Source organism: Rousettus aegyptiacus, unplaced genomic scaffold, assembly GCF_014176215.1.
Source record: "Rousettus aegyptiacus isolate mRouAeg1 unplaced genomic scaffold, mRouAeg1.p scaffold_m13_p_6, whole genome shotgun sequence".
Classification (NCBI taxonomy): Eukaryota; Metazoa; Chordata; class Mammalia; order Chiroptera; family Pteropodidae; genus Rousettus; species Rousettus aegyptiacus.
This window is the reverse complement of record NW_023416309.1, coordinates 91,705,094-91,716,689: the sequence shown is the minus strand read 5'-3', so window position 1 is coordinate 91,716,689 and position 11,596 is coordinate 91,705,094.

Sequence of the window (11,596 nt, the reverse complement as noted above, 5' to 3'; positions counted from 1 at the left end):
TATCGACTTATTGAGCCATAAGGCATTTTAGAGAAGAGTTTAGGCCAAACTCTTCATTGTACAAGTGGGAATATCAAGGTCCAGGGAAGACCAGTGACTTCAATGACTTAAGTCAGACATTGATTGGTGACTGAGTCAGTATTAGGACCAAGTTCTCTTTACTCCCTGGTCAACGTTTCTTTCCCCAACATTCTCATCATAAACTATTTTAGAAATAAGCATCTGAGGACAAGAGCCAATTTTTCTGAAATTATTGTTTATTCCTAAAATTCAGTACAAATTTATGCAACCTAAATGACCAGGGACATTTGAAATTTTGATGTTTATAATTTATTACATTCAAAAACATCTGAAGTATTCTTCTAGTGATCAATTTATTCTATAAATCCCATTCTTTCTTCATAAGGTTAATAATATTATTATAGATATAGACATTTTTATGGTTTAAGAAACTTTCACATCTATTGTCATATTTGATCAGTTTGAAAACCCTGTAGAGGAATTAGACTAGGTAGTATTATCCCCTTTTCACAGCCAAAGAAATAGAAGGCCAGAGAGGTTAAATACTTTTTTTAACCACACATACACGGCTACTCATTGGTGGAGCTGGCACTCCAACCAACTCAGGTTTTCTGGCTCAGTAACCCAATATACTAGCACTGTACTAAACTGCCTCACAATGTACATTAACAGTGTTAGATAATAAAATATTAACTTTGAGTGTCTGTACTGGATTGCTGAGAGTTCTTTAGGATGTGAGTGACTAAAACTGATGCAAACAAGCTTAAGGATTTTTTTAAGGCAGGGGAGTTGGAGGTTTGTTGAGAGATGTGAAATTCTTTGGCTTAATATAACCTAACTACATGGAGAGCAGCCTTAAGGAATAATCCTCATTCTAACCTTCCTAGTTTAATCACCAGGAGAATGGGGACTCTCTCTCCTATCCTCCTTTAGAAATCCTAAAGAATCATTCTGATAGGGGTAAGGGTCAACTTGTATCATATGTTTATTTTTTAGAGTCTTAGACCCATCATTGCATTCAGTCTGTTATAAAAAAAAAATGTTGAGGAATGTAAAACTAGACAAAACAAAAAACAAAAAAACAGTGCTTGCCTTCTACATTCATGTTCAGAACAACAGCATTGTAACAACTGACTCTTTGGCAAAATAACAAAAACAAATAAAATACTTAATTTGTATAAGTTGCTGATTTCTACCATCTACATATTCCCACTATGGCTGATTTCTAGTTACCAACATGAATCAACCAGATCATAAAATTCCTGAAAATTTAGCAATTGGCTCTCATGAACCAGTATGAATCAGACTCAGCACACCAGAGCCGTGTAGCACTAAGACCATAGCTATGAGGCCTGAACAGGTCAGAAAATTCACAGAAGCTACCACTTCATGGCAGATATTCCTTCCCACCCCTGGAGGGAGAAACAATTCAATTCAGCAAACACTCATTGACTACTCACCAAATGCCAGGCACTGGGCTTGTCAATAAGAAGGTAAAAGATACATTTCTACCCTCAAGGATTTCATACTTTAGAGGGAATATAGACCAATGAAAGAGTAGATAATAATGTGAGATGTACTTGTAATAGAAACATTAATTCATTCCTTCACAAATATTTATGGTTCATTTATTAAGTACTAATCAATATGCTTACATTTAAATGAGAAAGCTAGACACTTAATACAAAAAATCCTAATGGGTATAAGAGGGTCCAGGATAGAAAAAGCATAGGAGGAGAGATAACAGATGAGGTCAGAGAGGAAAGCAGGGACCATAGGATATGGAGCGGTTGTTTTCAATGTGTGGTCCCCAGACTAGCAGCATCGACATAACCAGGGAACTTGTTGGTCGAGGCCCAACATTCTGGGGTTTAATAGATGCCCTCCAGGGGTCTATGACATATACTCAAACTGGAGAACCATTGGTAGAGAGTCTTTTCTAGATCAGGGCAGGTAGTTCAGATTTTAATCTAAAGTATAGGGTCAAACCATTAATGCTTTTAAGCTATGGAGAAGGATGTGTGACATCATCAAGTTTATATTTTTAAAACATCACTCTCTGGGCTTTGCAGAGAATGGAACACATAGATGCAAAAGTTCAAGCAGAACAATGAATTAAAAGGTTTTTCAAGGCTATAAATTAGGGTATTTTAAATTATGGTTGCAGGAGTAGAGATGGAGGAAAGTGGACAATTTTAGGTTATGTTTTGAGAATCCACAGGACTTACTGATGTGGCAGGTAAGAGTAAGAAATCAAGGATAATGCCCTGGTTTGGGGCCCAAGCAACAGGGTAAATTGTAACACCCTTGGCTGAAGTGAAAAAGATTGGAGGGGAGAGAATATTTAGGGGTGAAAATCAAGAGTCCCTTTTTGGTCATGTTATGTTTAAAATAGCTAATTGGCATTTATATGGATGTGTTAAGTAGGCAGTTTGATAGGAGAGTCTGGAGTTCCAAGAAAACTTACCAAAGATATATTTTTTGAGTAAAACTATACATTGATTGTATGTAAACCCATGGGATTGGATGAGGTCACTTGGCAAAAGTATGCTGGTAGATTAGAAAAGAGGGCCCAGAACAGAGTCTTGGAGTGTCTAACATTTACAGATCTGAGATACGGCAGGGCCATAAAATAATGATGATGATGATAATAATAATAATAATAATAATAAAAAAGGTATAATCCATGAGATAGGAGGAAACTAAGAAACCAAGTTGATAGTGTCATGGAATCAAGTGAATAGAATGAATGTTTCAATAAAATAGAGTATCTGCCGTTTTTTTTGTTTTTGTTTTTGTTTTTGTTTTTGTAACACTCCACAGATAGAATATGGTCTCTTAGAGGCAGAGAATGAGAGAGACACAGAGTGAAGGCACTGAGAAGGACCAGTATCTTCTGTTTTGAATGGTGTCCAGGAAGTAATTAAGAAAAGACAAAGAAGTGACTAATGAACCATCCTAATGAACCAAGATCATTGGTGACCTTGATGAGAGAAGTTTTCATGCAGTGGTAGGAAAGAAGACAGTGAACATGGGTTGAGGAGAGAATGTGAGGCATGGAAGTAGAAAAAGGATCATAACTCTATGTAAAAGAGGACAGAGAAACAGGAAAGAATTAGAAGGATTGAGGCAGGTTGCACATTCCAGGCACTGTGTAAGAGAGACAGTGTTTGCCTCAGGAAGCTTTACCAATCAGCAGACAAGTCAGGCAAGAAAAAATAATACCCTAAGTCTAACCAATTACCATTGTAATAAATGCATAGAGCAGAATAATGTTTTACTGAGCACCTACGATGGGTAGGGTTCTATGGAGATATACAGAGTAATCAAAATGGAAAAATAAATATACAGTTAGGCAATTAAAACAAAGCCAGTTTGTGATAACTCTAGAGCAGAAATACAAAGTGTTTTGGGATCAAAGAGGAAAAAAAGAAATTGATTTTGTGAATTATTGCTAATCATCAAGAAAAACAGAAAATTGGGACTGTTTCGTGGAAAGATAGAGAAGAATTAGCTTCTCATATAGAGGAGCTAGTTTGCTAGAAGCTAAAATAATGGTGAGTGAAGCTATAAAAGTGGAAATATATTTAGTTCCAATTACATTCTGAAGAATAATTAATAATATGTAATTTCTGACTTTTTAAATATCTTTAGACTTTTTTCTCCATATTATATAAAATAAAAGGATTGGATATATGGAGAGGGAGAGGGAGAAGGAAGAGAGGGAATGAAAGAGAGAGAGAGGAAATAGAAAAGAAATGGAAATCTAAAAGGAAATGTGTTTATTGAGCATCTATTAACCTATTACTTTCACATCCATCATCTCATCAAATCCTTGGCCACCTTTATTTCAGTGCTAAATGGGAAATATTTATTCCTCGTGTTTTTAGAGAAAATTATATGTAGTTTTTTTTTCTAAAGACATCTCATAATGATTTTATTTCTTCAATAAACAAACAAACAAATAAAAGATTATATTCCTTCCATAGTTATTAGTTGGGAAATTATTATTTGCAAGAGTCTTAACTGGGATGGAAAGAATATATATTTTTATTCAAAGGATTTTTAAACATTGAGAGACTATAAGAGGTAATCTTGTATAGTGGTTACCAGATGCAGCAGTACATCTGAATCCTGGGAGGAGCTTTCTGAAACAGCAGATTCTTGGACCCCACCCCCAGAGATTCTAATTCTGTCCATCAGATGTGCAGTAAAAAGCTGTACTGTGTAAAAAAGATCCCCAGGTGATGTTTATGTGCAGCCAGTTGTGGAAAGCACAATTCTTATTCAGGCAGTTCTCTTACAATTTATGTTTTCATAACATGATTTGGCTAGAATAAGATTGAAAAAGTAGAAAACACTACTTGCATTGTAAGGACAAGTATTGGTGTAAAGGGATGGTCAGGAGTTGACAATACTGGTAGGGAGAAAAAAATCTGTCATCCACATGGTGTGGTAAAAATGCTTTTGCTGACCTACTGCAGCTACTATGTTTGAGGGACCCTGAGCTTTATTTATCCATTGGAATTTTGCAATAACAATGGATTAACAAGTCAGACAGAGAAGAATATAAGAGATGCTCTGCTAATGAGGATGCTGGTGGTTAAAGAGAAAGAAGCCATTTCACCTGAGAAAATTAAATGCTCAGTGATAGCTGAGGTTTATAATTACATACTTTTCCTATAGAAATGCTCAGTGACAGCTGAGGTTTATAATTACATACTTTTCCTATAGAAATACCTTTATTGAAAATTTTCAGAAAAAAATAATCCATTTTCCATTTAAACAGAAATTTTGGTAAAACATTGTAGTTTTTATTTATGTGATTTATTTTAAAAACTTTAAAAAATAATACCACAATTTTTAAGTAATGCTACTAATATTGAATAGCAGAACAGACTATAACCTCTGTCTGTGAATAGGTGTTATAATAAATATGCAAATATGCAAGTGTCTACTGCAAGTAAACATAAGAGACACCTTATTCTGCTAAGGAGGTCTTAAAAGATTGGTAAGAATTATGTTGAAAAAGTAGGGGGCATATTTAAAAAAAAACTATTGCATTTGCTTATCTTTACCTTTTAGGCGTTAAAGAGATTTTCCATTATCTTTGTTTGTTCTCCAATCTCACGACTCTACTAATTAGTAAGTTCTTCTTAAATGCTTGAAAACCCTTTCCATGTAATCTCAAACCATTTCCAAAAGGATGCTTTTGTTGACAGACATCCTGCTTATAGACATAGCACTTGGATGGTTTGGTTTCTCTATGGAGGCAGATTTTAATAGGGAACTCAAGTCTCCTTCCTTCTCCCCCACCCTCCTTTTGCTCCTTCCCAAGGATGAGACACTGCAGCCTTCACAGGGCAGAGCTTTTACAGATAGAGTTTCAAAAGCTGTTCAAAATGTCACCTTATTAGCAGGTCTTTCCCTCTTTCTTTAGATTTCCCTCAGTCGCCAAGTGCAGCCAGGGCTGCTTACCAATAATGTTAGGAGGCTGACCAGCTCTGTCCCCTTTTTCTAGGGGTAGCTGCCAGGACAAAGTCAGGGCAGGGAGGGACATCTTTGTATGAAGCAAAGGGACTTTTTGTACTCCAGCTCTCTTGGCATGGCTTTTTCTCTCAACAAGGGGACAAAGTTCCAAAACTGGAAGTAGACTTATGGAGAAAAGTCTTGACCATGTTCCAACTTTGGTTCTAGGCTCTTAACTAAGCCCAAAAGGGAACTCTCTATAGTTTCACTTTCTCTAGAGTTTTGTATTGAGATTTGAGGACAAATGTTACTAAAAATAAAGTGTCAGTTTATTCGCTTTCACCTCCATTATGCTTATTTCATCCTAAGGGATTTTGCTCAGGTTTTCCGAGATGACCTAGCCTAGTACCATTCCCACTCTTTCTCTTTGTAGCACCCCCACTCACCCTCCTCAGTCCAGTACAAAGCACAAATCCAAACTATGATCTGTGTTTTCAGTCTTAGTTTCTTTCCTTCTGAAAATGTGACTCCACGTAACTAAAATATTCCAGGTTGTGCTTCCTGCTTCCAAGTAGCAACTGGTCTGAGTTAATTATGGAAGAGTCTTCAGGACCAAACACCTGCCTATTAATTTGCTATAACCAACCTACAACATCTGTCAACTCTTCCCATGAATTAATAGGTCTGTAATTAAAATCCAACAGAGAGCTCAAAAATTAATTAGGACAGGAAACAGCCATGTGAGCAGCATGAAGCATAGCTTCCTTTGAAGAAAAGACAACCTTCATGTAAAACGAGGGTATACCACAGGCCCCTGTCCATCATTGCATCAGCTAGTCTCTGAACTGCCTTTTTCTGATCTCTAACTTCATTGTGAAAGTGCCTAATAGAAGGCTGCCACATAGTGGGCATCGATACATCGCATTAACTGTCTGATTTGTTACTTAAAATATAATCCAGAGAGCCTATTTTTCCTGCTTACAGAAAAAGGAAATTTAGAGGGATCGGATATCTCATTGCTCACAACTGGGTTTTTTTTCTTCAGACCTTCATGCTCTGTGCGTGAAGAGTTCAAGTTTTCTGGAGCCTGAGCTCGTGGGCATACTGCTGGGCAAGCAGGATCGATCATGCACTGGTTACATGTACTGGAATCAAATGTATCTGCTACTTACTTCAAGATCTTAGGTAAGTTATCAATACTCTATGTCTTGGTTTTTAGACAGTTTGCAAATGTTAGGTGGGTTATTAATGCGGTTTGGTCCCTAAGAGAATGATAGTAATGATGTCTATTTTCACTTGCTCTGCAGAGCAGGGTTAATGTTAATAACTTAAATGTACATTCAGATCTATAAGAAATAGTTCCCAAAAGCGGGGTGCCATGTTTTACGCAAGGTTCGGCAATGGGCTTAACATATTTTTAAATAACAAGCCTAAATCAGAGAAATAAAATATTCTTCAGCATAGCTGTGAAAGGAGATAAATGTATTACTAAATCCAAAAATTCACCTCTTCAAAAATAAAATACTTTTCTACCCTGAATAGCTGAAAAATTGCGCCTCTTTTCCCCTACTGTAGACGGACAAAAATGTCTTCCAAAATCTGTTATTTTAAGATTGGCAGTCAGAGAAGGGGACCATAAAACACTGTCAGAGATGACAAAGGTTGAATTGAATTCCAGGGACTGTTTAGAGAGATGTGAAGGACTCATTTCTGGCCAAGGATAACTGGACATAAAAGCATATTGATTAATAATGTAACCTTCCTTTAAACCTGTTCCCAGACAGCCAGACATCCTTGGCTGCACTCAGGTGAGAAATATAAAAAGGTCTGCCCAAGATCCTCAATAGAAGCAACAACTGGAATAAACTAGACTTGTCAGGGAACAGTTTCCAGCATATGGAGTCCTAATGCCTCACTGAGCAGCACCAGAGGGTCTGAAGGGGATACACTTTCATGCTTGTTCTTCATCAGATGCCCCCAGAGAAAATGTCTGTGCACTTCCCAAGGAAGTTTTACTTAGGCTTGTTCAATCTATTCAAAGACTAGCCAAAAAGTACAAAATGAATGATTAACAGAGAAATCTCCTAACATAGCCAATATAAGGTGATGAATATTTCATGTACAACTTTGGTTCCCAACCTACAGGCAGACAAGAGTGTTGGGTAGGCTCTTTGAAGTTATCAGAAATAGAGATTCATGGAGGTTACCTCTAGCAATGGGAAATCAGCTGTGGGGCTACACATGGAAATTATAATAGTAGAAGTTTCCCAGAAACCCAGGAATGGTTAGACTAAAACTGGAATAAAGTTTAAAAACTAAAAAATTTTTTTAGGACACTTAATTCCCAAGGCCTATTGCGGTGTCAGAAATTTCAAAGATTTGACAACCTCCCCCAATGGTACTTTCAGATTCTCTACGAGTGATGTCATTAGCCAACTATCCAACCCTCTATTTTGATATCATTTTTATATCTTTTGGCTTTAGATAACTGATACCTTCTGACCACTTTTGGTCCCTGCTGCAAGTGACCATTCATTCCTACTAATCATTCATTCCTTCACTTATCACATATTATTGAATTTTATCATACAGAGGCAAAATATGAATTCCTCAGTTAGTGAAACCGTCTAGAAAATAATTGCAATTCAGTCTAAGCTAGCTATTATCTATTTATCATCTATCATTCATCTATATAATCTATCTCATTTATCATCTATTGACACTGATTGGCACGAAGTTCTCATGCCGGGTCTCTTCCAACTCTATTCATCACCTTGAAACTGGCTAATACATTTGCTACCCTTATTTCAGGTACCCTCCCCACTTCAACCAGCTAAAATGCTGAATTCAAATGATTTAGAACAGGGATCTGCAAAGTGCAGCCCACAGGTCAAATCTGGCTTTCCACCTGTTTTTTTTTTTTTACTTTAATTGATTTATGTATTGTTGCTGGCTGCTCTCACAATACAAGGGCAGGCAGAATTGCATAGTTGCCTGCAAAGCTTAAAATATATATTATATTGCGTTTTACAGAAAGTGTTTGCTAATCCCTGATTTAGAACATAGCCAAGTGTTCAGAGCAAGAAGGTGCTCTGAAAGGGGCTGTAAGTAGGTTTTCTTAGGAAGGGCTCAGGAGTATAGCAGATATTCTAGGACTAAAGGCCTCAAAGAAACTCAGGATTACCTTAGTAAGTCCTTAGGTCTGTATGCATGCTATAGACTGAATAAATATCTATACATTCAAGTGTGCATAGATTACTGTTGTGAATAATATATAAATTAGTTCACTTAAAACTGATATTTATCCCATATTATCTTTTTAGTAACTCTTTTTTTTCTCCATGAATTGGAATGTACCTCCAAGCATGTCAGGAAGCCCTGATATAGATGTAGCAAAACAGTACATGATTTGAAAAGCATTTATGCTCAGCTCTAGAATGACATTAATCTTGTTTGGCTATGTTTTTGTAAGGAATATGGCTAAGCATTCACCTTATAACTTGGGGTAAGAATAATATGAAATTCCTACCACTTCTATCCCTGCCATTCTGTAGCTCACCTTGACCCTTACTGATAAATCACTGAGGAAAAACTGTGATCACTAGATGCAAGGACTTGATGAACAGTGAACTTTCTGTCTCTCTGCCCAGAGATATGAACTTTGCCCACTAAGTCATGAGTTCTTTCTTATTTGCTTGTGAGCACATGAAGTGCAGAGATCACATTTTATCTCCTTTACATACCACTGATTCCTGCTATAAGGATTGGCATATTTGGGGCGGGTGGGGGTGGGGGGGCATTATGTGCTATAAAATGAACAAGTGAAGGTTGCCATATGTTCTCTTAGCTCAATTCACAAAGCAGACACAGAGGACCTTTAATGTAAATGAGATTGGGCATATTTTCTTAACTGCTATCACCAGGGAAAAACACTCAAAAAGTTCTCCCTATAAGAGACTCAGGTGCAGAGTCTGTCAGATCCAGACTTACTAGAGCTTCTCCCTCTCCTGGTCATTGCATCATCTGTGTTCAGGCACCTACACTAACAGACCCGGCTCTAACCCTATGTGCCCAGACCTTCAATGTGTGCCGGCACCCAGCCTCCATGCAGTTTGTTCCTACTCTGTGCCCCCATGATACTGTGTCCATGCATTTATCCACCATTTAGATCGAACTGCAGTTACCATTTTACTAGACAGTTTCTCACTAGCTGAGGAGTTCATGTTGTGCCTCTGTATAATAAAAATTCAATAATGTGTGATAAATGAAGGAATGGATGAATAAACGATCTAATAAGAATGTAAAATATAAGGCTCGAAATTCTCTTGTCTCTCTGACCATCTATGCTAATTGACATACTTCCTTTGGTAGACTCACCTTTATCCTCACACCTTTCTTAATAGTGTAGCCTCTCCAGGTGTCTCTATTTCAAAGTTTGCACAAGTATAAATGTATATTTGTCATTCAGTGGTTCAAATCCCAGACATGACTTTCATTAATCCAACCCCTCCTGCAGCCACCTAATTCCTGATGCATGTCAAGCCTACCAAACAAGCACTGCCCTCGACACCCCTCATCTTCCTGCTAAATAAGGAATACCAGGTTTCACTGGTATGCCAGGTTTTATTGCCAACATGAGGTCCCAGGAAGGAAAAAGAGTAAGCAGCATCGGTGTACTCCCTGCAGAGCAGCTAGCCCTGAGCAGGGAAACACCCTGAAAAACTCAGCTGACTGGGAATCCTGGAGCCCTCTTTCCTGGCCAGTGAATCATTCTGCCAGAATGAGACTGCTCAGCTAGGTCTTTGGGAGAATGTGTTAAGTTAATCAAGGCTGCCCCCTCATGGTTAAAAAAATATTACCTGTGTAAAAGCAAATGGCTCTCTCTTTTCCATACACAAGATATCCAGGGCACTTTATTGAAAATATGAGTAATATATATCGTTTTAAAGGCAGATAATTAAAATACACTGCAGTGAACTTCTAAGATAAATGAATAAGTAAAATTTTAAGTGAAAAAGTACATTCCTGGTTTAAAAACCTGCTCGAGCTTGAATTATCATTTAGATTGGATTATCAAGAACGCATTACTGGTTCTAGAATTTAAAAGTAGATGAAATAATTACTTAATGTATGGGCTTTCTTTCATAGGTGATTCATTGTAGAGTTTAGTTGCCTTACACAGCAGTAACACTGGTTTCATTCCTGTATTCACTTACTGAGTATAAAGTACTTACTAGGAAATTTCAACAATTTTAAGATACTCTTTTTTTTTCTTTCATATTTTAACATTTCTGATGCATTTTACAACCTGTTGTGTTGAAGGGGACCAAAAATTCTACATTTGGGGATACTGATTTTAAGCTGGTTATTAGGAAACAAAAGACTCAGAAAGAACCTTTGACTCTCCCCCCCAATCTTGCCCAAAAGAGTCAGACAGAAAAACCTGTTTTGGGAAGGAAATCTTAGGGTGTTCACCTTAGTCTAATTTGAATTAAGTACGTTAATAGGAGGGCTTCAGGTTGGCGTCTGTTAGCCCGGATACCCCCCTGAGTCCCATGGTTTGAGTTGCCTGGCAGAAATGTCCCTGTCATATGTCCCACCCTTCCTCAATGACCTGCAAATCTCCCATCCTCACTTCTGAAATATAAGGTCCTGTCCCCCAACCTTTCTCCCTTGTCCAAAAAACATCACGTATACCCAATGTTACTTCACTGCCTTTGGAATTTTCTTGTGTATGTGACTTCCCCGTGTGCATGTATTAAAACTTTGATTTCCTCCTGTTAATCTGTCTCTGTTAATTTGATTATTAGCCCAGCTAGAAGAACTTCAAAGATTCAAGGAAAAGTATTACCTTTTTTTTTTTTTTTTTTTTTTTTTTAGCTCCCATGGTGTGTTATAATTTGTTGCTTGGCAGCAGCAGAGAAGTGAATATCATCGTCATTGCCGGGGCACATGCAATCTGCTTGTTACTGCTGGTGTCTGACAAGACAACTACACCTCTTGATGTTTCGGTCTCAAATCTATTTAAGAACCATTTGGAGGGGGAAAACAGAGTCCTGCTTATTGCCTGAAAAATCTTTCATTGATACTTCCTGGTAAGATTAAG